General features: G+C 37.6%; 1 protein-coding gene across 1 annotated transcript in view; it reads right to left on the reverse strand.

Annotated features, from left to right (window-relative positions):
- The window catches only part of LOC139122590 (substance-P receptor-like), a 123,901-nt gene extending 98,917 nt beyond the window's left edge, over positions 1-24,984 (reverse strand). The window contains exon 1 of the mRNA XM_070688141.1: positions 24,875-24,984. The gene's annotated coding sequence lies outside the window, so the exon portion shown is untranslated. The remainder of the gene's footprint in view (positions 1-24,874) is intronic.
- Between the last annotated feature and the right edge of the window lie 2,210 nt (positions 24,985-27,194).

A 27,194-nucleotide genomic window follows, 5' to 3' on the forward strand; every position in this document is an offset into this window, starting at 1 on the left:
TTGGCGAACAATTTATCTGTCTTTCAGCGAGAAGGGAAGGTAAAAGCAGTGGTGAAACTTAACGTCCCTGTAGACCTTTTTCGATGTCTCAGCAAAACCTTAAGATTTCACTTTGATTACGTTTCATTTGAAAGTAGTCTTTCTTCCCGATGAGAAATTGTTGCGACTAGAGCATTCAATATCAACTTGAAGTCTGGCCTACAAATCTTCCAAACATTTGAAATAATTGTATTGAATTAATGAACTCTAATTTTCAGGTAAAAGAAAAAATCAACGGTTAGAACGTAAACAGGCTCATTCAGGGTACATTCAGTCTTCAATCTGGTTGTCAAGCAAGTGGTTAGCAAAACATGTCAAGATAATGATAAAAATAATTACTATTCATGTCGATAATGGATTATTAAAATTAACATTATTGACAGATTTATTATTGGTTGAGCTAATAAGGCTAGTTGTCCAGAGAATAAATTTGTGAATAATGTTTATCTGTCATTGAAAACGGCCTGATGTATATTTATCATTATTATAAATCTATATTTATTACTGTAGAGAAGTCATAGGTTTTTTACGCCAAACATCCTTTCATCGAGGTCGAGACACATCAAAACAAAGTCCAAAATTTAAATAACTAGTAAACAGAGAGACATATAACAAGCAAGTATACAATTAAACGTATTAAAATATATAAAGGACACAGACAACGACAAAAAATATAAAACAAAACGAGGCAAACATTACAATGGCCTGTCTTCTAAAGCTAATAAGTAATAATCGTGAGAAGCTTTTTTAAAATTTTCTACATCGACTTCTCTTAAATGAAGGGCAAAATTGTTTAAATCTTTGGCACCTGCGGCTTGGGATGACTTTTTTTTTAAATTCTGTTCTCGTTCTTGGAATCTGTGAGTGTAAGATACTGACCATCAGATCTTAAGCTTCTCGCAAAATAATACTCATTAAAGAGAATGTTATTGATTGTGCTAACTTTCTCGAAGCAGTAAAAACAAGGATTAAACTATTTAATATTAACTATTGTAATCTGAAATAAAGACCCTCGATTGGCACAGGGGAATCAGCACCCAAAATTATAACGTTTTTGGATACGATCTAGAATCCCTATATTGGCAGTGGATGTAAAACCCTAAACATTAGAACAATAACAAAGATACGGTAAAATGAAGCAACTATAAAATATTTTTCTAGAGCGCTCAGTCAGAAAACGATTCACACTCGATAGAGGGTACAGCTTGGGCTTAACTATAGGTTCAGTGTAACATATGTGATCAGGCTAATCCAGATTACGCTGCAACATGACACCCAGTAGTTTTTCACTCTTAACGCAGTCTAAGTCAACGTTATTCACAGAAACAGCAAGTGACTCCATCAATGTGGCACCGCTTTTGTGCGGATGTAAGTAACGTTGACTTTGATTTTGTCTCCATTAATATTGATACACAATCTTTTTTCGTCACACCACTTACTAATGATCGTAAGATTGTTCAATGCTGTCGCGATTTCAGGAACATTATTACCAGAAGTATGGAGTGTGGGATCGTCAGCAGATAAGTTGTGGGTTGAGAACTGTTCAAATGAAGAGGCAAATCACTGACGTACGTGATAAACAGCAGCGGACCGACATTCGACCCCTGCGTTACTCCAGTGTCAAATTTGTAACACTAGTGGTCTTTACAGTTGACGAACTGTTTTCTAGAACTCAGATATCATTTGAAAAATGTCACTGTATGATCTGTACAACCGTACACCTCAAGCTTTGATAGAAGGATAGTATGGTTTACAAATCTGAGACAACAGTGCCAATAATATTTCCTTTATCAATTTCTCGTGTCCAGTCGTTTACAAGAGCAGTCCGAGCTGTTTCAAAGGAGTGACCTGCTCGGAAACTTGATTGATTTCTGAGAAATAAATTATTGTGCTCCACTTATGCGATGAAATTATTATGAACATGGCGTTCAAAGATTTTGGAAAGGACTGACAGAATACTTATGGGTCTATAGTTCTCCCTTGGCTCCTTGTTATTAACTGTGTGAGTCTGGCTATAATTTCCATGCTTCTTGCAATAGAGTATGAAATTAAGGACACTGGTGAGAGAAGGTGCAATAGCACATGCTGACAAATTATTGTTTGAACACAAAGTGCGCTCAATGAGCAGAGTCAGAAAATAAGAGAATGATTGCTCTAAAGGCTATTCCCATAATCAGGTAAGGTCGCAAAAAAAACTGGGACAACGGTGTCAGTCACACTGTCGTATGCAGGTATCTGATAAAATTTTTCTCGTACCAGGCGAGACCTCATGACACTTTACGTGTTTACTCCCACACCCGTTTGCCAGCTACGTTGATAGGAAGCAAAGCTTTGTTGACGATTTGGTATATGCGGAGATTAACCAACAAACCAGTAAGTGACATCCTAGGGATCATAAACAGTTTTGATGATGCATTAGTTGTTCTGTACCCTAGAGCAAGCACAACAGTCACGCAAGTTCTCGTAAAGTCTCATGCAGCATTCGTGTAAGTCTCATTTACTCCAATAGAATGCTAACTTGCATTTCTTGCGTGATAGTGCATTCTTCTTTTGCCATTTTACTTTCAGAGGCAAGATCTCGTCAACTTTGTTTCTAAAAACCAAAAAATTAGGTGTATTTTAATGATCAATTTGTCGTCTAGCGATGGTTCGAGAAAGACATGATTGAAAAGTCTTAGCAGTGTATCTGCAAAAGCATTGCAATGGTTTCATTTAGATTTGCGTCAAGCAATTAAGGCATAACTTGTAAATTCAATCGATATGCTGAAACACAAGAGAGCAGAACTAAATTTTCCAATCAATGGCAGCTTTGGTGCGGTCCCCGGATGGAATAGTGTACAAAATACTCGGGGTACACATTGGTTATTTTGTATTCGCGAATCTGTTCTGAAAATCGCGATCTGTTACCATTTCTATTGCATCCTTATCGGAGTAGCGGTTATGAATTGCAATGTACAACGCCTGTTTTAAAAGTATCCCACCGAGACATTTGCCTGTACCGTTTCTTATCGACGATGCCGTTTCCGTTTCATAAGAAACTGCATAATATTCACTGATATAGCGCGAAGAGGTCATCATTCCGTAATGTATCTTTGACAGCAAAGTTGAGAGAGAGAGAGAGAGAGAGAGAGAGAGAGAGAGAGAGAGAGAGAGAGAGAGAGAGAGAGAGAGAGAGAGAGAGAGAGAGAGACAGAGAGAGAGAGAGAGACACAGACAGACAGACAGACAGACAGACAGACAGAGACAGAGACAGACAGACAGACAGACAGACAGACAGAGACAGAGAGAGACAGAGACAGAGGCAGACAGACACACAGACAGACAGACAGACAGACAGACAGACAGACAGAGAGAGACAGAGGAAGGCGAAAGACACAGGGGAGTAAGAGGGGAGAGTGAATGAGTGTGTAAAAGAGAGGTAGAAAGACAAATAGACAGAGAAGGAGACAAACAAATAGCCGGAGAGACACATAGAGAGACATAGACAGATAGACAGAGAAAGAGGCAAAAAACAGAGAAATATAGACAGAGACAGAGATTTTGTCCGTACGAAATACATTTTGAAGGCTTATCTGCTAAATATCCATTTATTTATTTTTTCAGCATTCTCTTCACCTGTATGCCCCGTGTTCATACTTTGAAGTTTGTAGATTAAATTGCAACAAGCCGAACATCTACCATAGAATAGACTTCACTTATTCGTTTGCAAGTCATCAACACTTCAAAAGTAGACAATCAAATTTATTCGCTTCCTTGGCTTTCTTAGACAAAAGATGCTTGTTCAAGTGGCTCTGTTAAATTTAAACATTATTCTAAATTGTTCTTCTTTTGTGTCCCTGTGATATTTTAATGATCCGAAGTGGTGCGTCTTCCGAAATAGGATTTATTGGTTTCCCTGCCGTTCTGTACCTCAAGCATATTAATTTCTGGTGATTCATCATATAATCTGTGCCTTGTTAATAGCTACACCGATATTGAGAATGAAAAACATTACGCGAACCCTTATGAGTCTGAGTCAGGGCGAAAAATTCACAAATATTACACATCGGTGTATATGATTTAGTTATTGCCATAATGCATTCATCCGTCGAGGAATTATATAAATGTCATTTACTGAACCATTTCATTGTCTCAAGAGGAAACGTCTGGGTACTTCACTTATTTATTCATTAAATATGATAAGTAAGTATTAAATATTGAATTTTTATACATGTAAGCCTAAACAGCGTGCTTATAAAACCTCCATACCTCTAACCTAAATCTTCTTAATCCTGCAGGATTATCCCTCGCTGACTAAACAGCTCATTTACAGCTCACAAGAGCTCTTACTGGTTGTTTGGTGCAAGCAATAATGGAAAGCATGGGTAATCGGTAGCGTCAACGAACGCGGGCGAGCAGGCACGACAATTAATTAGTAATCATCACTTCATTTGCGTCTTCGAGTTTCAAAAACAGATTAGACTTCTCTTTATTTTTACCTGGTTTGCCAACGCGAAGTTTTCGCAGCAAAGGAGATGTCTTGTATTGTCGAGAGGAATGAGTTTACGGGCGTCTTATGTAATTTACCGGGTAATATCAAAAAGAGGTTCTACGATGCAGGAATTAAACTAACTGATAAGCCATCCGGTCGTATTGCGCCGTCTGTGTATGAGAGATACCTGGTTATTGCCAAGCGGCGCTCTAGATATTTTGACCTCTTGCATGACGTCAGCCAGCGATGATCACGTGTATTTTTGCCACATGGCTGACCTCAGTCATTTCCACTGCATGCACACGATGACTTCGCTGTACTAGCCAGTAATTGGGTCAAACACAAGTGATATGTTTGGTCAAGATTTTGTACAAAATGAAGGGGTTATGTCGGCAAAAAATCGCACGATTAGTGAAAACCCACGCACCCCACAAAACATTTAGGCCATCATTCATGTTTTGCGCTATTAGTGATGTACCTCCCTGGAAACTTTTGACAGGGGCTACGCCCACGGCTCTCTCGCAAGGGGTTTGACGAGTCTGTGGATTTGTTCAACAGGTGTGCAAATTCTAAAGCCAAAGGAATTATACCTTTGGACGACGTGTGGGTCAGCCTCGATCAACTGAAAGATTTAACTTTCGCTCAAACCTTCCTCGGGGAAACTTTGAACCATTTTCTTCCAGAATAAAAAAACAAAAATCAGGGATTGTCGTGGAAATTTTTGTACTAGAGAAGAAGCCTCGGAAAATGTAGCGATGTTTGAAATTCAAACTATCCGCTATCACAGTGTTAATTCTATAGAGAAAGGAGTAATTTTTCGATTTCCATCTAAAACAAAACCGTGCAGTGAAAACTTTACTTAATTCCAATGAGGCCACAGCAGCCTATCAGTAATGTATTGTCAAAAATTGAGAGTCCAAATATCATATGTCTCCGAGATGCATCCTTGAAGAATTCTTAACAACAAAACTCACTCTAATTCAACGAATCAAGTTCTTAAATGTTTTTCAATAACGTCAACAGGGCACTGTGTGCATGCATTTTATACGATAATGAACACTCTGGTTAAAATGCAACTGTTTTTCGAGTAACCATTGATTACATTCACACATTTTGTCCGTCGATCTTCATTAAAATATTTCTTTTCAAGATTTTTTTTTCAAAAAAGGCTGCAAAACCGTTTCAGCAAATTTTGCTGGCAAATGATCACCCCCTCCCAAGATCTAATTATCCATTCCTAATGAGCACGGTATATTTGACCGACAATCGATGTCCCATGAACATGCTGAACTATTAAGTTCATAATCCTGATTTCAAAAAAGGAAGTTAGCACATTGATCAGAACAGCCGCCGGCGCCAAAGTATACCTACAGTCATTATCGGGTATGTGGGCTCCCTGCCAATGGCTGTATTCTGTTTTATAGCTCTTGCGGGAACAAGGAAGAACCGTCCTCTTTTTCCTTTTTACACAGATGTCATTACGCTGCCCCTGAAATTAGGATGTAGGCTCCTCGCTGTCATAACATCGGCCAATTAAAGTATTACTCCCTGTGCACACAAACTGTTTTCCCGGGGAGAATCAGCGACATTGTAACATCTAATACTAAACATACCGCTGTTTGTACAGACTATTAAAATCCTTATCCTTACAATCAGACAGCGCAGCATCTGCCCCTGGATCTAGCAAATAAGGCTGCCATCTGATTAAACAAATATGGGATATTTTTCTGGCAAAGATTGGCATTGTAAAAGCATGAAATATATAAATATAAAGTGCCAACAAAATGTCATTCTGTCGACAAACTCGGAACGCAAATAATGTTCATTTTCAAGGCCCCAAATACAAAAAAAACCGCTGTCTTCCAGGTCTATATGTATTTATGACAAATTATTGTTTATGCAAAGTAAAAAGTACTGAAGTCGAATTTTTACTGAATCCTAACTTCATGGGATACTTCAAAACAGCGAACGAAACACTTTGATAAAGGATGAAAAGTGCAACGCATGCAAGTAAAAAATATATTCCCATCACTACTTAATTTCCCATCCCTGAAAACTACCCACCACAGAGTCGGGTGATTAGATCGGAGATGCAAACTGGACACTTACCACAGTTTTACAATTTACTGGGTCAATGGCGTGAAGTAGCTCAATGAAATGTGTATGGTGTGATGTCTGCCGTCTGAAACCACCTGACGTCTCAAAGCCCCCTCTCTGCCTCTTCACAGCATCGGGCCCTGTGAGCAATGTTGCGGAGAAACATACAAGTGACACGCTCGGATTGCATTCCCCCTAATGTAATTATCTGACATTTGGTTGGTTGTTGTTTATGTCATGATCGCTCATTAAATATTCATTTTCATCGACTGTTGAAAGCCAAGGGAATCAAAGTTGCACTGATTGTTTCCTTCGACGCTTGCAATGAGCTCAGGGTCATTGCCGTATTCAAGGTAGAAGAGACAAAAAAAGATTCCCTTTCATATGATATTAGTAATTTTACTTCTAAAGGAACCATCTAAAGGTACTTGCAGTGTGTCAGTGAAATATTGAAAAGAATGACAACTTTCAATTGACCACACTCTCCAGAAAGTGTGTTGCATAGTCCGTTTGTACATGTCTGTCATCCCGATCTGTCCTTGTCGTCTCCATGGTTTCCTTGATGTAATGCACCAAAATAAACACACAATGTCGGATCGGAGCCGAGTTTAATTATTTAATTGGGTAATTAAGGGTTTGCTTTGCGAACTGAAGGATGGAGAAGAAGATACAAGTTTTTACGAGGCAGCTGAAATGCAGCTCAGTTGTCATGATAACAAATGGTTTGTTTGTCTCTCAAGGCTAGTTCGCACCTCGACAATGAAAGATCTGTACTTTTTCCTTTATCAAACTTTAAACCATTCAAAGTCAAGAAGACCAATCGGCGTGACTGTGCGAATTTTCGTACTAGACAAACAAATAACTAGCAATTACCCTCTCTTTCAATTCAAAATGGCCGCTATTCATGTGCTATAAAATTGAATTTCCAATTTTCACAAAACCGTGCCGGTAAAATCTATTTACTTCATGAGCTTCGAAATAAGCTCCCAGGTTGTTGGCCAAAAACTATTCTAAAAGTTTGAAAGTTTGAATATTTGTTCCTGAGGCGTATACTACCTTAAGGCGATGGTTTAGTTCTCGAAAATATACATTTGTAGAGCCTATAAGGTATTTTTCAGTATCCTTGGGTCTCCTGTCCGTTTTCCAAAAAATCAGTGTTGGAAAATATCATACACTATCTATCTTCTAACAATTTGAAACGCATCAGCGGTTGATTGACAATTAATTATTTATTTATTTTTACTTATTTATCATTACTCATCCAACAGGCGAACCAAATTACAGGATGAGGTACCCATATCCCACTACCCAATGGAGCAATGAGGAGTAAAGTGCCTTGTTCAAGGGCACAACACCGTGCTAGGAGTCTCGAACTCACCATCCTCCTATGGTGAGTCCGGTACCCTAACCATTGTCTCGCGGTGCCTCCTTACCGTCCTTCACTTATCGCTGTTCGAGCTAAAGGTCATTTTACTAGCACGTTACATCAGACAATAGCATGGTGTACATGAATCAACGTGAATTTCGCTGCAAATCGTATTATATCAGGGGAGGTTATACAGTGTGAGGGGTGAGCCCAAATGAAAAAATATCAAGCAGAAGTCCTGAACACCCACCAACACACACACACTCACACACTCTCTCTCTCTCTCTCTCTCTCTCTCTCTCTCTCTCTCTCTCTCTCTCTCTCTCTCTCTCTCTCTCTCTCTTCTCTCTCTCTCTCTCTCTCTCTCTCTCTCTCTCTCTCTCTCTCTCTCTCCGTTGTCAATGGTGAACAAAAACTACTTGATAGATCTGTTAAGTGAAATTATTTTATGAAAAAGTCTTCAACCTATATACCTGTTTGCAAAATGTATTCACTTGACTGGCAAGAGAAAACAATGGATTCCAAGGGGAGATACACGCGCTTTGTCCACTGCGGGAAAATCAATGACGGGTAACAACCTGTTGCATCCCCTAGCTTTGGAATTAGCACTCTATCTGACAGAGCAATGAGATTTTAATGGCAATACTATCCACCATTGTTGTATTGGGATTCAGTGTAGAAGTCGCGAAGGTCACACGCCACTTCATAACTGCAGTACTCTCTCAGCCTCTTTCATGATTAGATCTACACGAATGCCTCAAGACCCTCACACTAGGAAATCAATTCCACATTTCTAATTCCTGGTGGAATGAGCTAACAACCTCGTTTAATTTAATCAGCGCAAGCCCTAGACGGAAGAGCCTGGAAGCTGAACAAATCTTTTCCTACACCATCTGGGCAAACACGACGTCCATCCGACACCGTTGACATGTTTACTCAAAAAATTACACACGACACTACTCGACCACAGGATATTGGAATTAGCGCAGATCCCATTCACGGTAACTGAAATACTTATCAAAAAATAAATATTGATATTTCTGTCAGTCGGTATTCAATGGCCCATCGATTATTTTGCGGGAGAGTAGGACGAATGAGAAGAAATACTTGTCGCCGCCATCTGTGAGGCGGGGTTTTCTGGCGGGAATGTATGACATAAAACAAATCACTGTCGTTTGCTATAGTTCAGGAATCAAAAATTATACCGCGCGTGATGTTCAATTTTCCCGTTTTCTCAATAACTATGATGTTTTCGTTTTGGTAAATTTCGTTCAATTTATTTTCTGTCCCATTTTGTAAGAGACCTTAAATCGAAAAAAACACTTCGAGACTGGACGATATATTATCTCGGTCGCGTGCCGTATCGGATTCAACTCCAACACGCCAAGCGGATATTGCTCACACATATCACATTACATGTACTTTGATTTTAAAAGGCGCTATGACTCTTGCAATCTCATGGAAAGACATTTAATTATCATGACGTTATTTGTTCTCCCGCGACAAATATTATCACGGTAAGTTTTGTATACATACATACATACATACATACATACATACATACATACATACATACATACATACATACATACATACATACATACATGCATGCATGCATGCATGCATGCATGCATACATACATACATACATACATACATACATACATACATACATACATACATACATACATACATACATACATACATACATACATACATACATACATGACATATGAAAACACAAGGACTGCGAGAAGCAAGATTCACCAAATTGTGTATACACTAGTCACCTGGAGAACTATGGAGATTTAAATCCTTGGAACGATATCATTGAAATAAATTTACCAAAAAAAATGTAAAAACATGTTTTCAGGCTTATCTTACATATATTACACTAACACTCAAAAATTTCACAATAAACCAAGCAACAAAGAAGGGGTTAGTCTGAAGTCTTGAAATACAGTCGATCATGGAATTATCAATTAATGATTTAGACAGGAAGAAGATCTTATGCTAGATTTATTATGAATAGTTGCATAGGAACATTTTTGGAAAAATAGACGTTTCTTCACCTCTGTCCTTGTAATATTTGTGCCATACTTTTTGGTCTAAATACATAATGATGTTGAAAAAAATGGAAAAAATAAAAGACTACTTTATGAACAAAGAATTAATTTGTCGGGCAAGGTATAAATGTTTATACTTTTCGATAGTATTTTACCCAAAATAAAATTTATAATTCACAAAAAAATAATGCCAATGATAAAGGTATCTTTACATTCCTTGTTAAATAAACAAACAAACAAACAAACAAATAAATAAATAAATAAATATACGCAATGTTTGCAAAAAATACCAGAATGCATTCAAATGGAGCTGTTGATACTGATGCTAACTACACCAAAAGAAAACTACATAGCTGCAAGCCCTGATCATTTTGTTTCCACTCAGAAGTAAATTTTGCAGACACATTTGTCAACAAATAAACTAATGCTCACTGTCTCCTGAAACTCTACAATTTTTTGAATTAGTTTACATCAAGTTAGCTGGAAGGGCACACTGTCTGATGGTTATACTGTACATCATTGTGCCACCACATCGGATAGTTTCTAGAATCCTCATTTTAATCGCACTTAAATACTATGTCATAAAAAAAGGATTTCATAGATAAAGTACTACTTTACAATAGAATTACTGCAATGTGAACTTCAACTAGCCAATGTCATCGGGACATACATACATACATGCATGCATACATGCATGCATACATGCATACATGCATACATGCATGCATACATGCATGCATACATGCATACATGCACGCATGCATGGATGCATACATGCAAACATGCATGCATGCATGCATGCATGCATGCATGCATGCATGCATGCATGCATGCATGCATGCATACATACATACATAACATACATACATACATACATACATACATACATACATACATACATACATACATACATACATACATACATACATACATACATACATACATACATACATACATACATACATACATACATACATACATACATACATACATACATACATACATTATCTCTGAAAATTATCGCAATTATTATTTGACTTTGCCGTTAAGTACGTCGGAAACGCTGTAATAAATTCCCTGAAGAGATATTTTAAAATACGAAATGTTTGAAAATATTGAAGTTCTGTAAACAAGCGTATGTCATGCTAAGTAATTAGTCCATGCTCATATTCATGAAACTCAAGGGAGCATATTAACAACTTCCATTGTTTTGAGTAATGACGTCATCACCCATGATGTCTACTTTGTGGTCACATCTAACGACAACCAAGGGAGGGGCGTAGTTTTGACATTTAGCCTGAACCTTCAACGAAATTCATATGGAAACTACCATGTAATTGCACAGAGACAGCCATATTTCTCTATCACCGATATGCGGTGTCTGATTTTTTTTAATAATAGATTAATTACAAATGCGCGCGTCTGAATACCTTATTTGGAGAATAATTATACTATGCTCATCCAAACGTTAAATCTACCTACAACAAAAACACACATGCGAATAAAACTTGTCATCAATAATTTACGTCTCTGTACCAAACAAGCTATCCTGAAATTAATGCTTGCAGTTTTACAGTAAGCCGTATACGTATTGTTTTTGTTAGAATGCCAGTATAACTTTCCTTTCCATGCTTCACGTATGATCTGCATTTTCCCACTTGATATTGTTGATTATGCCATGATAATTACATTCGTCGTCAAGGAGTTTATGCCTATGTTTAATCGAACCGGAGGAATGGATCATGTTTCAATTGTTGCTGTTACATGTGACGTAGTGTGAGCGTCATGGGTAATGACGTCATTAAGGAGAACACATTTTTAATGAAAGAAAAGCAAGACTTTTTGACGGTTGAGCCGACGTAACTACGGTTGAACCAATGTGATGTCCTAATATGTCAACTGTGATATTACAAAGGCGCGTTTTCGCTACAAACATGATCATACGGCATTGGTCTCCATTGTGCTACAGAGCTGCCAAGCGCGAGAAATCCAATTTTAAGTGCAAAACTCGACTGAAGCTTGATTATGTCTCCGTAAGCAAAGATTCCGCACTCTTTACAAAATCACTACCTGAATTAGACCTCTTTATTGAAGCAAATTTTTAAAGAGAAAAAAATCGATATTTTTTCTGTGTTTACGTGACTTGAGATATTTTTTTGCAAAATCAACTATACATAATTTCAATGGTTATAATTCGTGGTATATGGTTCAAATAAATTCTCGTTGTTCTTAAATCTGTTTAACCCGGATACCATGTAACAAAGTCACAATCAACATTTTATAACAATGAGTTTGGACCAAACCATAGAGTTGGAAGGGTTAAGGTAGTATGCACCTCGAAAGTGAAAGACTTTAACTTTTGCTCTAACTTTCCTCAAGGAATCTTTTAATCATTCTCTTTCAAAATCAAGAATAAAATTAGGGGGTAACCGTGCAAATTTTGGTACTAGAGAAACAAATTACCCAAGATTTACCGATATTACAAATTCAAAATGGCCGCCGTCCCTGTGTTCACTCTATGGAGAAAAATATAAATTTTCCAATTTAGAAAAACTCAGCCGCTGAAAAGTTTTCTTTCACCAAGAGCTTTAAAATGAACCCCCACATGTGGTATATCAGAAGAGAATTGTAAAAGTTTGAGAGTCCGAATGTCTGTCCCCGAGGTGCGTTCTACCTTAATCTGAGGTGTGAAGTTCCTGATTGCAGCGCTTGGCTCCTTACACTACCTCTGGAGTGGGTACCACAATTTGCGTCATCAATTTCTCTATATGTTTTGTTAAATGATGAAAACGTGAGGTAAAGGTATGGCTATAGCTCCGTCTTGCCGAATCTTTCAAGGTTTTTACTAATATAATTAAACTTGTCATACAATCACCAAAAAGACACTTAACAAAAAACAATGCTTGATGACGTCTTTCTTTGATAAAGGAGAAACATGTTTTTCTGCTCCTCAATGACAAGCTCACGTAGATTTGTTTTATTCAAAACAAAACCACGCCCTCATCCACTTGATTGAAAAATAAGTCTGATCTATTTGCCATGGGAGAACGTTTGTTTGCCCCACAAATTTAGTGCCATGTAAGGAAGAATTGAAGTTGTAATATCGAAAGTGATACATACTTTATGCCTCCATAAACGCTAAAATTTACAAGAGAAGACCCAGGAATATTGGTCCCGCTGGATTTCCTCAGCCTCGGGTGACGTATAAGAAGAAATATCACAAAGCCGTCGTCAATATTAAACCATAAACAGAGTGATACAGATTGCATCTTGACATTTTGAAAATGAAGAGGATATGTACGTGTCTATGCCACTTTCTTTCGTCACGTTTCTTTTTTGGAACATCGAACATACGTCTTAATTACATATTTTTTGCAAGATGTGACCAGAACATCCCATTAACTCACGTGCACCAATTTACATTTGTGAGGCAATACAACTTCTCTATCTCATTCAAAGTGTTCGCCTTGCATCGTAGTAGGAGCTATCTGTGCAGTATAATGGCAAAGACGAGTCTGTTACCCACACATATTGTATGTAGATAAACATGTTGATATGGAACTTGTTGAATGTAGAGGAGAGAGAGAGAGAGAGAGAGAGAGAGAGAGAGAGAGAGGAGAGACAGACAGAGACAGAGAGAGACAGAGACAGAGACAGAGAGAGAGAGACAGAGAGGGAGAGACAGAGAGCCATACAGTTAGCAGGCACCAGAGACGGGAAGGCAGACAGAGACAGGGCCTGAGCAGACGATACATTCAGACAGAGAAACATGTGAGAGAGAGAAAAACGAAGGTTGACGGAAACACAGCTTTGCAGAGACTGCAAGAGAGAAACAGGCGACTATGATTGTCGCGGCATGCGGCACCAATCAGCTTCGATTTTTTGTAATTTGCTCGTGTAAAATGATCTCTCATCTATTGATCTATTTCGTAAGAGAGTGTGACGGAAGCTGTTCGTGCGAAGAAAACAAAACACTTAAAAGCGAGGAAGCACATACAACTTGAACTCTAGCTTAAAGAGGTTATCACTCCAAGAATATCATTACTTTCCATGATTGCCGCAACGATCTCTGAAAAACACTCGAGAGTGGCGCATCATTTTTTTACCTCGGCGAGTATCATAATCCCCTGACCCTGATGAAAATGATAACATAGCATTCAAAGGCTTCAACTAATGGATTGGAATATTCTATGTACACGCATTATTCAATCTATATATACTGTCCACAATCGAATGTGATGTGGCTGTTTCTGCTTGTCATAAAGATGGGTTATGGCGAACCCCGCAAAGCTTCAAATGATATGGTAGCAATTTTTCCTGCGTATACTGATTGCTCTCGAAAGTGTTCTGCCAAGATCAGTATCTAAAGTAGACGGCAGTTTAATAAGTTGAATCGCTGTATTGGCATATAATCCCTGAGATAAATATGCAAAGCTCTTTTCATCTCTTGCTAAAAGGGGCATTTCATCTTTTTTCAGTTTATGTTGTATAGGTAACTTAAGAATTGCCTTATCGCGCATGCGCCATCGCATCACTTGGGAGTGAGCGCGTAGAGGATACGCATTATCAATTTTAAGACATTTGTGTAGGCCTGATTTCGAACACTTTGCTGTGTCATTGCAGGAGGAATTTCACCTTTACATGATTCCACGCCGTGTCCTTACTTCCTCTGTACTTTTGACAAGAGACATCAAACCAGGGTTGCATTTTCACAACGGAATATGATACGTTCTAGCACAGGGTATTGCAAGCAATATTCGTCAGTTATGAATATGATCAATAAATGTCATGTATTAAACTTGTTTTATTACACAAGCCTTACCTGTGTCTAGTGTGTACCTATTACTTTACCCTAGCTATCTGTGGATAGTATTTCAAAGAAAACAGTCCATATCTGTTAATTACCCTCCCTAATCCCTTTTATTAATTTCTTCTGCCGATCATCAAAGGGGGGGGGGGGGGGGGCTTATCGCCCTGACCAAATAACACATTAGCAGCTCATAAGATAGTAGACGGATGAGCTTCTAACGAGTTATTTGGTCAGGGCGATAAGCCCTCACGTTGAAGATCGGCACAATAAATAATGAAGGTGACTAGGGAGGGCAATTAACAGATATGGACTTTTTTCTTTGAAATACTATATAGAGATAGCTTGGGTAAAGTAATAGGTACACACTAGGCACAGGTAAGGCTTGTATGAAAAATGTTTAATACATTTATTGATCATATTCATAACTTCTAGACGACTATTGCTTGCAATACCTTGTGGTTCTAGTGGACGCTCGTGGTTGGGATGTATAAGAAACACAAACACCTTCGTGATCCGAGAACTGGAAAAGATGAGTCATATATTTGGACTTGTTTGGGCCGAATTAATGGATACACCATTTTTCGTAGACAAGAAGTTAAGTGTTAATGGACGTCTCCATAGACATAAAGTATTTGCGGACATCTTTCACTCTCGGAAAAACGTAAACAGGGCTAAAAATACCCAATGCATGAAGTAACGCATCCTCTTGCAGTCGTGCGTCCATAATCAAGAGTCCCTATATTTGAGTCTTTCTCTGAAATGTGACATCTGAGTCGAAATATTATGAAATCAAGCCAAATGAAAAGTCCATTCGTGCGATTGAACCATACATCTTCTGGTAGAATCTTTCAAACTAAGACTGCATTCACAATTGAAAACCAGTTGGGGGAGGCTGGAGGAATTCAAGGGGGAATCGAAAATTTTGGGGTAGTAGAGGGGGAACTTGAAAGCTTTGCTCTGCCTATTGGGACCTGAAAAATTTTTGAAAACTTTTTTTGGTTCCTTTTTTAACGATTCCAAGATTTCATGGGTAATTCAGTAAAAATTTACATGTAATGACATTTTAATGTCATCCAATTGTCTTAATGTTTGTAATAATTAAACAGGATCTAAAATCGTTTTGTCGCGTTTCATTACTTTTGTCTCGGAAAAAAAATCTAAAACTGTGTGAATTTTCGTAAAGGAAAACCCAAACATATGCCTAGAATCGGGGCAGAAGCTGCAACTGTTGGTAATGTTTTCAATATGTCTGTGCAGTACATCAAATACAGTTTCTTGCTGTCTCCCTAGAGCATGCTGAAACATAATATTCAGTTTTTTTCTGCAAAAGCCTGCATACGTGAGTATTGGGTGATCACTGAATTAGAGTCAGGACTGAAAGTCATTTGTCAATTATACAAATGCGGGGTACATATTCACAGGCTGTGTATGTCGGGCAAGCTGAATACTGGACAGTTAAACACGCTGTAGGAAGAATGCAGTTATATAAACTGAACAAAATTATTGTCAAAATTATCAAGTTAATACAGCTACTGCCCTGCTACTGCCTACGGGCAGCGTCACTGTCACTGCATACCAGAGATAGCTCTGAATATTAAGTACTGAGCTGAAGAAGACTTCGGGTCAAATGACGCTCATAACAATGAAACATACTTGTACACAAGATCAGACCAGAAAGCAACACATTGAAGACCAGGAGACTTGAAAGTTATAAGGGATTTTTGAAATCTGGCATGTGAGAATGATCAAATATTAAAGAAAAAACATGGTGTTACCATGCTTGGTTTTCTAAATTTTAACATTCTTATTGTAAAATAACACAAAAGTAAAACTTTGTACAGTAAAGACTCTAATTTAAATGAAAAAATATGTGACTAAATGGAATTATTTTAATTTTAACCAAATTTACCATTATAACACCAAAACTTTCAGAGATTAAAACATTTATTTGATGGAATATCTTAATCTTCCAGTATTGTCTATTTTGTAAACGTATAAGTAGCATCTAATTTAGCCAGGAATTCACAATTTCCATACTCTCTAATGATCGTCATTTTGTGTGCTCTTCAGCAGGTACCATTGGCCTGGCCAGATCGAGTTGGATTAACTCAAGTCTGCTTTGACTGATAAATAAAAAAAGTCCACTGATGACTTTGAAAAGGAATCAATTAAGAACTTGCCTTAGGAATATGGCATCCCTAATAAATATGCGGCAATATGATAATTTGGAGGGGGGACTTAAACATTTTTGATCATATAGACGGGGAAACTTGAAAATTCTTGAGGGTATTGACGGGGGAATCTCGAAAAAATAAGATTTCAATATCGATTCTTCTAGGCCCCCCGGTCGTTATTTGTGAACGCAGCCTAAATGGTTGTTTTTCGTAAGTCCGACAAATTATACCAATAATGAATTCATGAAGTTCACATCATTGGCCAAAGTTATTTTTATATTAGGTTTATTAAAGGTATACTGTCACCTGTTCGAATTTTGCCCCGTTACCATGGAAAGAGAAAATCTAACCATTCACAGATTTTGAGTGGGTGGCCGCTTTTTAAAGACAGCGCCCTCAAATTGGCATTTTGAATACCAAGGAACGCCCCTTTGACCATATATGGGCATATTTAGAATAAAGGTGACTGTATACCTTAAACATCCGTGACACCTTGTCATTTGACATAAAAGTTTCGGTTTGTCATCGAGATGTCTGTTCTTTAATATTCGAGATTGGAAAATGTCTCAAATTAGATTGGCGAACTGTTATTTCAAAGCACAATATAATTGCTACCCTATGCATTATCCGTAACGCTATAAATACAATTTTTCCATAATTCACATTAATATTTATGATGATTCAGCAAAAAACCTTACGTATCTCTTTCAAATGACTCAGCGTGTCATGTTTCGTTCGCGATTTATGTAAACATGAGTATTGACAACCATATTTTTATAGCAAAAATTGCAGTACGTACAGTACCGTAACAGTAATCGAAACCACTAAGATCTATGAGGTTTTTAGTTCAAATTACGTTGATAAGGTTTGTAGGATTGACTTTCAGTCGCTCCTGCGCCTCCAGAAGGAAAATGCTCAGAGAGCTTATGTTGCCATTTTTTGTGTCATTTGGGAAGAAATGAAAGTTGTAAGACACCAAGGAACCAGTGTGCGAAATTAACGTCGGTCCGACGGTCCGAGACCGACAGATTTCTCGTCGGGCCGAAAGTTTTTAGCAACATGTCGGTCCTTATGACCGACTGGAATTTGGAATAGATGATGAAAATTTCTCCGTCAAGACCTGTAACAGATGCAGATAATGACTAACTGGGCTAACTTTGAACCATATGATTTAGACTTGAATGTCATGCACCTATCAATGTTGTCCACCGTGGGAGTGCGGGGCAACAGGGGATATTGATCGCACTTCGTGTCCTGGTAGTGGGGAATTCGATCTATGGTACGCCAGACGGGGAGGGGGTGACAATGTCGCAACATAGTAATTTTTTGTCTTTCGACGTTTTACATTTACGGAGTCTAATCCCTCCGATCGAGGCGCATAGCACGGTGCAGCTGATTACATTCAGATCAGTATGAATTACGTCCGTGCATGCAGATTCTAGCAATGGAATTTATTTTGGTGCAACAATGCGATACAATATTATAATAATACTTGTCTAGTGAGTGTAACCCTGGTAATTTTAGCATATCTGTGTCATATGATAACAACACCCAGTATCACTTCACTAATGCCACACTTCAAGTGTTCGGAATTTACAATTACACAAATGTACATAATACAGCCCTTCATTTTATCAAACTGACTCCGTTTTCTTTGCTTTGATTTTCAATTGACGCGTTCAAAACATAAACGGATCATGGAAGAGTTTAAGGCAAAAACCTACTACGAGTACAGCGCTGTTGCGTAAACATATTTGGTTTTGAACATGGAGGTATTTTTTTACCTCCACGGTTTTGAACTACGCCCGATACAAGGACTAGATGTAACACGACAGCCCAATAGTGCTACCTGCAGTCGACAGTCAAGTTCACGTTTCGCTACGTTTGTTTCTGGACCGCTAGAACATCTTGCTTGCTCGTTGGTCTTCAACCAAAGTTCACAAGACCGAATGTTAGCACGATATATCGACGTGATAACAAGTGTACATTTTATAAAACAGAGCTGCTTTATCATAACAGTTTTGTTGTGTATACTCTCAGAGGCCGAGAGGAGGGCTTCAAATTGTTTCGATGTATACCGTTTTACGACAGGCATGCAAAACTCACCGTCATCCTAGGCTGTAGGCTGTACGCCTAAATATCGCAAAAAATTACGTCCTTTAAGATTTTACGGTAGCATTAACTGATCGTGTCGCGATCGTTTTCAGCAGTATAGAGTGTCTGTCAAACTTTTCAGAATCAGTTTAAAAGGCGATGAGACCCAGCAATCGCTCAGTCAAAACTTTTCAATCAGAAAATATGCATTCATTTCCGCGAGTGGCGACGTGTGCCATTCATGTTGTCTGCAATTTCTATAATCGAGAAAAAAGTTACGATACTTGTCCCTTTAATTAAAAGTATAACTTCACCTGTTTCTTCATGAATGCAACAGAGGCCACATTTAAGCACATTTATTTTTTGAAAAATTTTGAAAGTGAGCCATGCGTCATATCAAAATACATACCAAGTATTTTCTTCCTTCTGTTTTACATTACAATTAAAAAAAAACCGTAGTGATCAATGTTTGCATAAACAAATTATTCACACGCTCCCCTTACTCATGACCGTTTTCAGGGTACTAAGGTATTCACTCACTCCTCGACCACTCACGTTGGCTAATTTCAGAAGTGATTTTCAGCTCGCCAACCATTTTCAAATCACAATATCACATGCCCTGGTGAAGTTTACAATTTTACACAGCCATGTAGAGAACATCATCTCCCATAGACTGTCATGAGAGACAAACTGTCTCACTTTCATCACCCACACGTAGTCAGTGCATGTGCCTGTATTCGCCGGACCCTGGGTGTTTGACATCATGTTATGGGGGATTTGACATGGCTAGAAAAAAAGTCAAATTCTCCTGTTGGTCCCATAGTCCCCCCGTTGTGGAAAACATGAATGTGTGCGCATGACAGTGAGGAAGATGAGGGCTGTGATCTTTTTCAGATTCCAGATCATGTAGCTGAATGATGCATTCACTTATATTATTCTGCAATCTATGTGAACAATAGTCCTTTTGTATTGATAAAAGGACATGAAAAATTAAATTTTACAACATTCAAAAGCATAGTACTAGTCGAGAGAGTGTTTACTTTAATGGTCGTTAACAGCTGCATTATTAGGACCGGCAGTTTTCTGTAAGGACCTGAAGCTTTGGCTTGGTGCAGGTCCTTATGACCTGAAGCTATTTTTTCTTAATTTCGCACACTCCAAGGAACACGCCGAAAGAGAGGATCAGCAAATGGCGACCCACTGCTCCCTTCAAGACGAAACAGATGATGAGAGGGGTTCCGTTATTTCTGGTATGCGTACTGATGAACGGACGACCGCAGTTTTACCAAACTGCAAATCCGCATTAAGAGCAAAGATATTACACTTGAAGGTAACCATGACATTCACTGATCTTGCATTCATGCCTAATTTCAAAGGAATGTTACATTTTTAAGACAAAGACGCCAACAGTAATTTTGCCCGCTTAATTATAATTGATCATTACATGAGGGTTGGTTCATTACGGCGTTGGCTGACCTTTAAGTTCCGACCAGCATTACTGGACTGGTTCACTGACTCCATTCTAACAAACAGATCTAGTACAATTATCGATTAAACACACACTACACAAAAAAAACAGAGCAGGAGCAAAGAACATTCCAAGGATTTCTCTGCTCATTAAAACTCTGCTGGTAAGCCAGCACAGTGATTAACACTGGTTAAAATGACATGGTTTGTTTCAGAGTACATGTTATCAGTTTAGTTTTTTTATAAAAATGTCTGAAGAATACACAGCCTTTGCTAAGCCAAGGTACGAGTCAACGTTATCTTAGGGGGTTTGTATTTATCCACTATTAAAGGCACCCTTAGACAACTACTGGTTCATACATATAATAACTTAAGGTGTGGCCGAATGATCTTTGGGTGCAAAATGACGAACAATATCTTTAGAATATAGACTTTTTACCTTTAGCTTCAAACCACCACCTATTTGGGCAAGACTGAAGATAAGTGGACACATAATTTTTGATGACGAACCAGAGGGGTTTTCCTGAGGGGTCTATATCTATGTATTCTATTGCTAACCAACACTCGGAACCCCCTTCGTTTCAGGTGATTTATACAAAACGCTGTCTTTGTCAATTAATCGTCACGCCACGCCACGAATTGTAATAAAATACTAAGACCGTGGCGGGCGACCAACTGTCGCCGAGTCGTTAGAATCTTTTGCTTCACCTGGAATGTTTTAGCCATTGCGGTTTTTATCCTGACAAGCAAGATACACAAATCAAGCATTGAAATCACGTGATTGATATGCTCGAGCGGGACAAAACTTAAACCATTAATGTTTTAAATACCCGGCAAGCTGACACTGTCAATATTGACTCCGAACAACCCATATTACGAGTGAAGTGACGGGAAATGACACTTTTCAGATTAAGGGGCTATTAAATCTCTTCAAACTGACATTTGTTTAGGGAAATGGCTTTTTGAAGTGGCGACAAATGATCATCTCCTAATGGACCTGAATCCCCCGACACATTTTAAATGTCGAGAATTTAAATAACACGAACTCTGCAAGATGGATTACCGTGACTTGGTGACGAGACAGGAGCGAAATATGCCGGTTGTGAACAGAGACACCCCAGGTTATTTGTTCTGTTACTCAATATGCAACATTACATATGAAGTCTCTACATGGACACGCACTTAATATTGCATTCATTACACCAGAAGTATTAGGCCCAGAAAGTGCCTTAGTAAGTTGTAAGACGGAAACAAGTTTTGTTTTTTAACGCATTTTACGGAATTTCAAATTTCATTTAAAAATCGATATTTTAAACATCAATCACAACCTGTATCGTCCAAATGACGAGAGAGATATGATGACATCGACAGTCTTATTTTATAGTCTACTTCTTTTAATTAAACTGTCTCATAAAGTCTGCATATAGCTACACTTTGATTTAATCCCCGACGAATTATAAAATACTACGCTCTTTAAGTACATTTTGTAATCTTGTGCGTGATTACAGAGCATTTACAATGTAATTTTGAGTGATCCCCAGGCATTGCTCTGTGCAACCACATGTAAACTATTATGCCACAGTGTAACAAAGAAGATCGTATACAAACATCCATTTAACTATTTTCATAAAAAAGGGGATGTAAACTATACTTATCGTTGAAATTTTCTCTAGTTTCACAGCTATAGATATTCGTATGCTCCTAACATTAACGAAGGTGGTCTTAAGCATCTTTCAAATGCCTCAAACGATGATCGAATTTGAATTTTAAAAGTACAGAAATACTGTTACATAATACACCGACATACATTTACAGTAAATATTGTTTGTCAAGACATGGGAAAGAATCCGCGGTAAAGAAACTTGACATTTATGAAACTTGTACATGTGTGAGCCGAGTCGCTTGAAGTGCAAATGCAACAATCGAACATTTTGGGAGGTATATCTCAGAATCAAATCTTATGTTCTGATTTTGATTTGATATTAAATGACATTTGACGTAAAGATCGAAAGAGCATTTAAACCATTAAGGGTAATTTATAAGAAATGAATGTCCGGATGAAATTTTAATTCATCTATCAGCCATTTACGACAAAAGCGCCTTAACTGCAATGGTAAGAATCTTTGCCTGAAATCTTTGCTGCAGAATGAGTAAACAATTGTAATGTTAGTTCAATCAATCAGTTGATTGATTGATTGATTGATCGATTGACTGATGTTAGTTGTTATGGAATACAGTTTAGAGGAAGAATGGAATATTGTTGATTACAGGGATATAACGCACTGCACACGGTACACACTTCTAACATTCACTTATCCCTCGCTGTCTCTCTCATACGATTATTTTGTATGCTGCACGTTGTACCCCGAGCTTCACTGATCAATTTACACTCCGTGAAGACATGTCTCGTGCGAAGAAATACAGGGATAGTGATTTCGATGTTGCTGTTTCCTTCTCTGGAATAATTAGAGTTAGCCTTTCACACAAACCTCTCGATCTTTCATTAAAATCTTAAAGGTACCTTTTTAATTTGCATCGACTTGAAATTTTTCTTTGTTTTTTAAGTTGATATTGTTTTAAAAGCATAATTTTAAGTCACAATTTCGGTAGCTTTGGTAAGCCTTGGCTTTTTTGTTTTGTTTATTTTTTCATTTTGTGGAAATATGACACTGACGCGTAACTGAGATGTTGAGGAACAGGGAACTGACATTGTATAATTCTAGATTCTTAATTTCAAAAATATACTTACAGAGTATCCAGCATCGTGCGAACACATATTATGACATTAAATATTATCACTGTATATCAAAATCATCAAATATTGATATTACTCATTACTGCTGTGATGATTGTGATTACACAAAACCGAATAATCAAGACTTCAATACTCAAATATTATGAGCTACTTCGAGACGCATTTCAACTTCAGTCGCAAACAATGCCGTTTGCTCTTCTAACATTAGTTAAATTTTACTTATTGGATGAAACAATAACATTTCCTTCAATGGTAACCAGAGGAAATTTACTAAACGTCTATCCCTATCAAACACAGCCTGAGACTAAGGACAATTTAAAATCACCTGATTCTGCTGGTAACATACCATTCATTACTTCCTAGGCTGTAATGAATTAATTTATGTGACAGTAATAATTGAACACTTGCTTTGACAACATGCGCTATATATGCTATGTGCCCCCGATAAATTCACAGAAGAAATATATCTGCGGTGTGCCACTTTGAGTTTGGAGTAAAAAACAGTGTGAATCCCGTATAATGAATTTAATTCCGAAACGTGACTTCGTTTCCTCTGTACCGTTCCGAACATTAAGGTCAAACGTGCATCGAAAGGCAACGTTTTCAACTTTCGATCAAACTTTATTGAAAAGCCTTTAAGCTATTACAAACAATAAACAACACAGATCATGGACCAGCAAGTAAAGCGTCGATTCGGAAGTAGCAAAACAAATTACCTGACATTTACTGACATTTGAAATTCAAAATGGCCTCTATCGCTGTGTTAACTCTGTCGGGGAAATTAAATTTTGACTTTCACAAAAAAAAACCCAGGACGGTGATTCTACACAAGCGACAGACCAGAAAAAAATTATTGTAAAAATTGATATGACTGAAAAACTACCTTAAAGGTGCATTTTACTTCACAGACAGGTTTTGTCTTTTCTATATACTCGCCGAAAGTTTAACCCAGACAGAAAATGACGTAAAGAGTTACTGAAGAACAGCCAGATTACTTTGAAAGAGAAAATCTGTTCTCATATTCAGTGGTTTTTTTTTCTACTGGAATAAAATAGACGAGCGAGTGCACTCAGATCTGTTGCCCTATATGTCGGACCGCTGGCACGTAGCAGTTAAAACTTTACCGGGCGATTAAGCATAATAACTTCTGAACTATCAGCATTAAACGGAGCGAGTGTAGATGTGTGCTTGGAAGCATAGGATCAAGGAAGCACTACAAGTATGTTCGTACTCTCTCTCTCTCTCTCTCTCTCTCTCTCTCTCTCTCTCTCTCTCTCTCTCTCTCTCTCTCCAAATTACTAGCATCGGTTAGGACTTCATTCATTCATGTTGCAGCTACGGATCTTGACTACAGTTTAATTTTGATTAATTAATGGCTTGCTGCATTTTATCTCGGCCTGGGAAGCCACACGGTTTATAATTTTGTTTCCCGCCGTTTTTTTCTTCTTTTTTTTGCACCGGGACAATTTGTACTGTTTTCTTGCCAAGTGGACAAAGTCTTTCAGTTATCATAAATTAAATGTTAAATGTACTCACTTGCAAATGAAAACGTCTTGATCACGACGACTTTCTAAGAATCTTGACGGAGAATTCTTCGAAACGTGCGGGCACGAGCGTCGTTCCTATTGCTAGCGCCGCTTCTACGGCAGTGAACTGGTACACACCCTATACTGGAGCGAGTGTCGCCGCTATTCTCTGACGTCAACAACTTCAAACCAGCTCTCCAATCACGAACGTCTCCCCTCACCGATCTTCCGTTAGATAAGATTTTAACCGCTATACTTGACTCGTTGTCTTATTCAAGATGGAAAGTCTATTAAGGCAACAGCAAATCGATAAATAATCATTACTTATCCGATCTCATGATTTCTTTTCAACCGCAGTCCGTGCAGTCATTTAGCTCCACGGTACAGTTTATAGAATTCCCTCGCTAAATTGGTTTATTGGACTAGTACATTAATACATTCGGTGGCTTGATTTCTTTCAAATCAAAGCGTTTGAAGGTACTTACTGATTTATCACCGGTTAAGTTTACTCAGGTACTCTTGATTGTGTGCAGCATTTGTCATAGCTTGTTGAGATTCAGGGTCGTGTGTACAGCAAACGGGTTTTCGATCTTTCGAAAAGCGGCAGTGCCACGTCACATTTCCGGAACGGTTGTCAACGTCGGCACATGGTGATTTATGTCATCCAAAGCAAGGTCTCAAAATTCTCATGTATTGTGTATTACATGTGTCTGTCTGTCTGTCTGTCTGTCTGTCTGTCTGTCTGTCTGTATGTATGTATGTATGTATGTATGTATGTATGTATGTATGTATGTATGTATGTATGTATGTATGATGTATGTATACATACATAAATAAATAAATGTGCGCGTGTGTGGTTTGTATGTAAATAATTAAATATATACAATTAGATATATCTATTAATATCTAAATATCAATATAGTGTAGGCCTACATATTCATAGATATGTAAATATATACATGTGTAATAAATTACACATAGGCCTTTATCCATATTAATATATACATAGCTATGGATGTAAACATCATACATATATACAAAATATTTAAATATGTAAATATGAATATTTGTAATAAATTAGACATACATATATTCATATTAATATATCAATATATAAATAGCTATCTGTAATATGTGTATATATGTATATATACGTATATATGAGTATATATGCACATGGACAACACATACACGCACACATACACACACACATCTTTATATGTATATATATAATATATATAGATATATATATAATATATATATATATATATATATATATATATATATATATATAATATGAGTAACGCTAAGTCCTGTGTTCTATTGTTATCATTTTTATATATATATATATATATATATATATATATATATATATATATATATATATATGTATATATGCGCTCAGGAATGTCAATGTTGAATCCTAATCCAAGTCATTGACAGTGTGAGTGAAGACGCACAGCCTCGGTTAACGAGCAATATCTGCGTCGCAGAGTGAGCACTCATACACGTGACAATAAATTTTAATTCAAATTTGACTAGACTCGACCCACTGCGTTGACTTTGCTTTTGAACTATACTGTAAGCATGATCAAAGCGTTCACCAGTTCCTCATAAACCTTTCTGTAAATATCAGCCTGAGGTTTCTATCGTTTTCTACTGGAACCCCGAGCGGAGTCATTGAATCTTCCTTAGCCCGGAGAGTGTCATTGTGAGGCTTAAAAATGCATACGTCGCCCAGTTGCATTAAAAATTTAAATTTCATTTGCACGTTCATAAAGGATGAAAAGATGAAATATTTGTTCTCTATGGCGTCACTTGTATTCGTGTAATTAAACATGCACATGTTAGATTATTTTTCACAAAACAGAGTTAGAGGCGATCTTTGTCTACCGGCCGGCCAGTCGGATTAAAATCTAAAGACATTAAACGCGACAGTTTGAGAGTATATTTACGGGGGAACAAGAGTTTTAATAAATGTTTTTTCACGTGTAACTGGTTCTTGTAAAAGTATGTGTACCATTTGGTCTTCCTAACAGCAAATGTTAGCATTGCGTCTGTGTGCGTCAACAAAATCGTTAGGAAAATGCGTCATCCTGCAGAGGGCTGCCACTCTTATAAAAATCAATATTTTCAAAAGCTCAAACAATTATGGCCATTTGTCATAACTGTTAGTGCGTATCACACTTCATACTCTTACGTTGACTCAAGTTACCCTGTGGTCATATATGATTTGTCTCTTTGTGCTTTTAATTTTTTAATGAAATAGACGCGGTTATTTTAAGCAACGAGCTAATAAAGGTATATCCTGTCATATAATCGATTACAAA

Source organism: Ptychodera flava, chromosome 22, assembly GCF_041260155.1.
Source record: "Ptychodera flava strain L36383 chromosome 22, AS_Pfla_20210202, whole genome shotgun sequence".
Lineage (NCBI taxonomy): Eukaryota > Metazoa > Hemichordata > Enteropneusta > Ptychoderidae > Ptychodera > Ptychodera flava.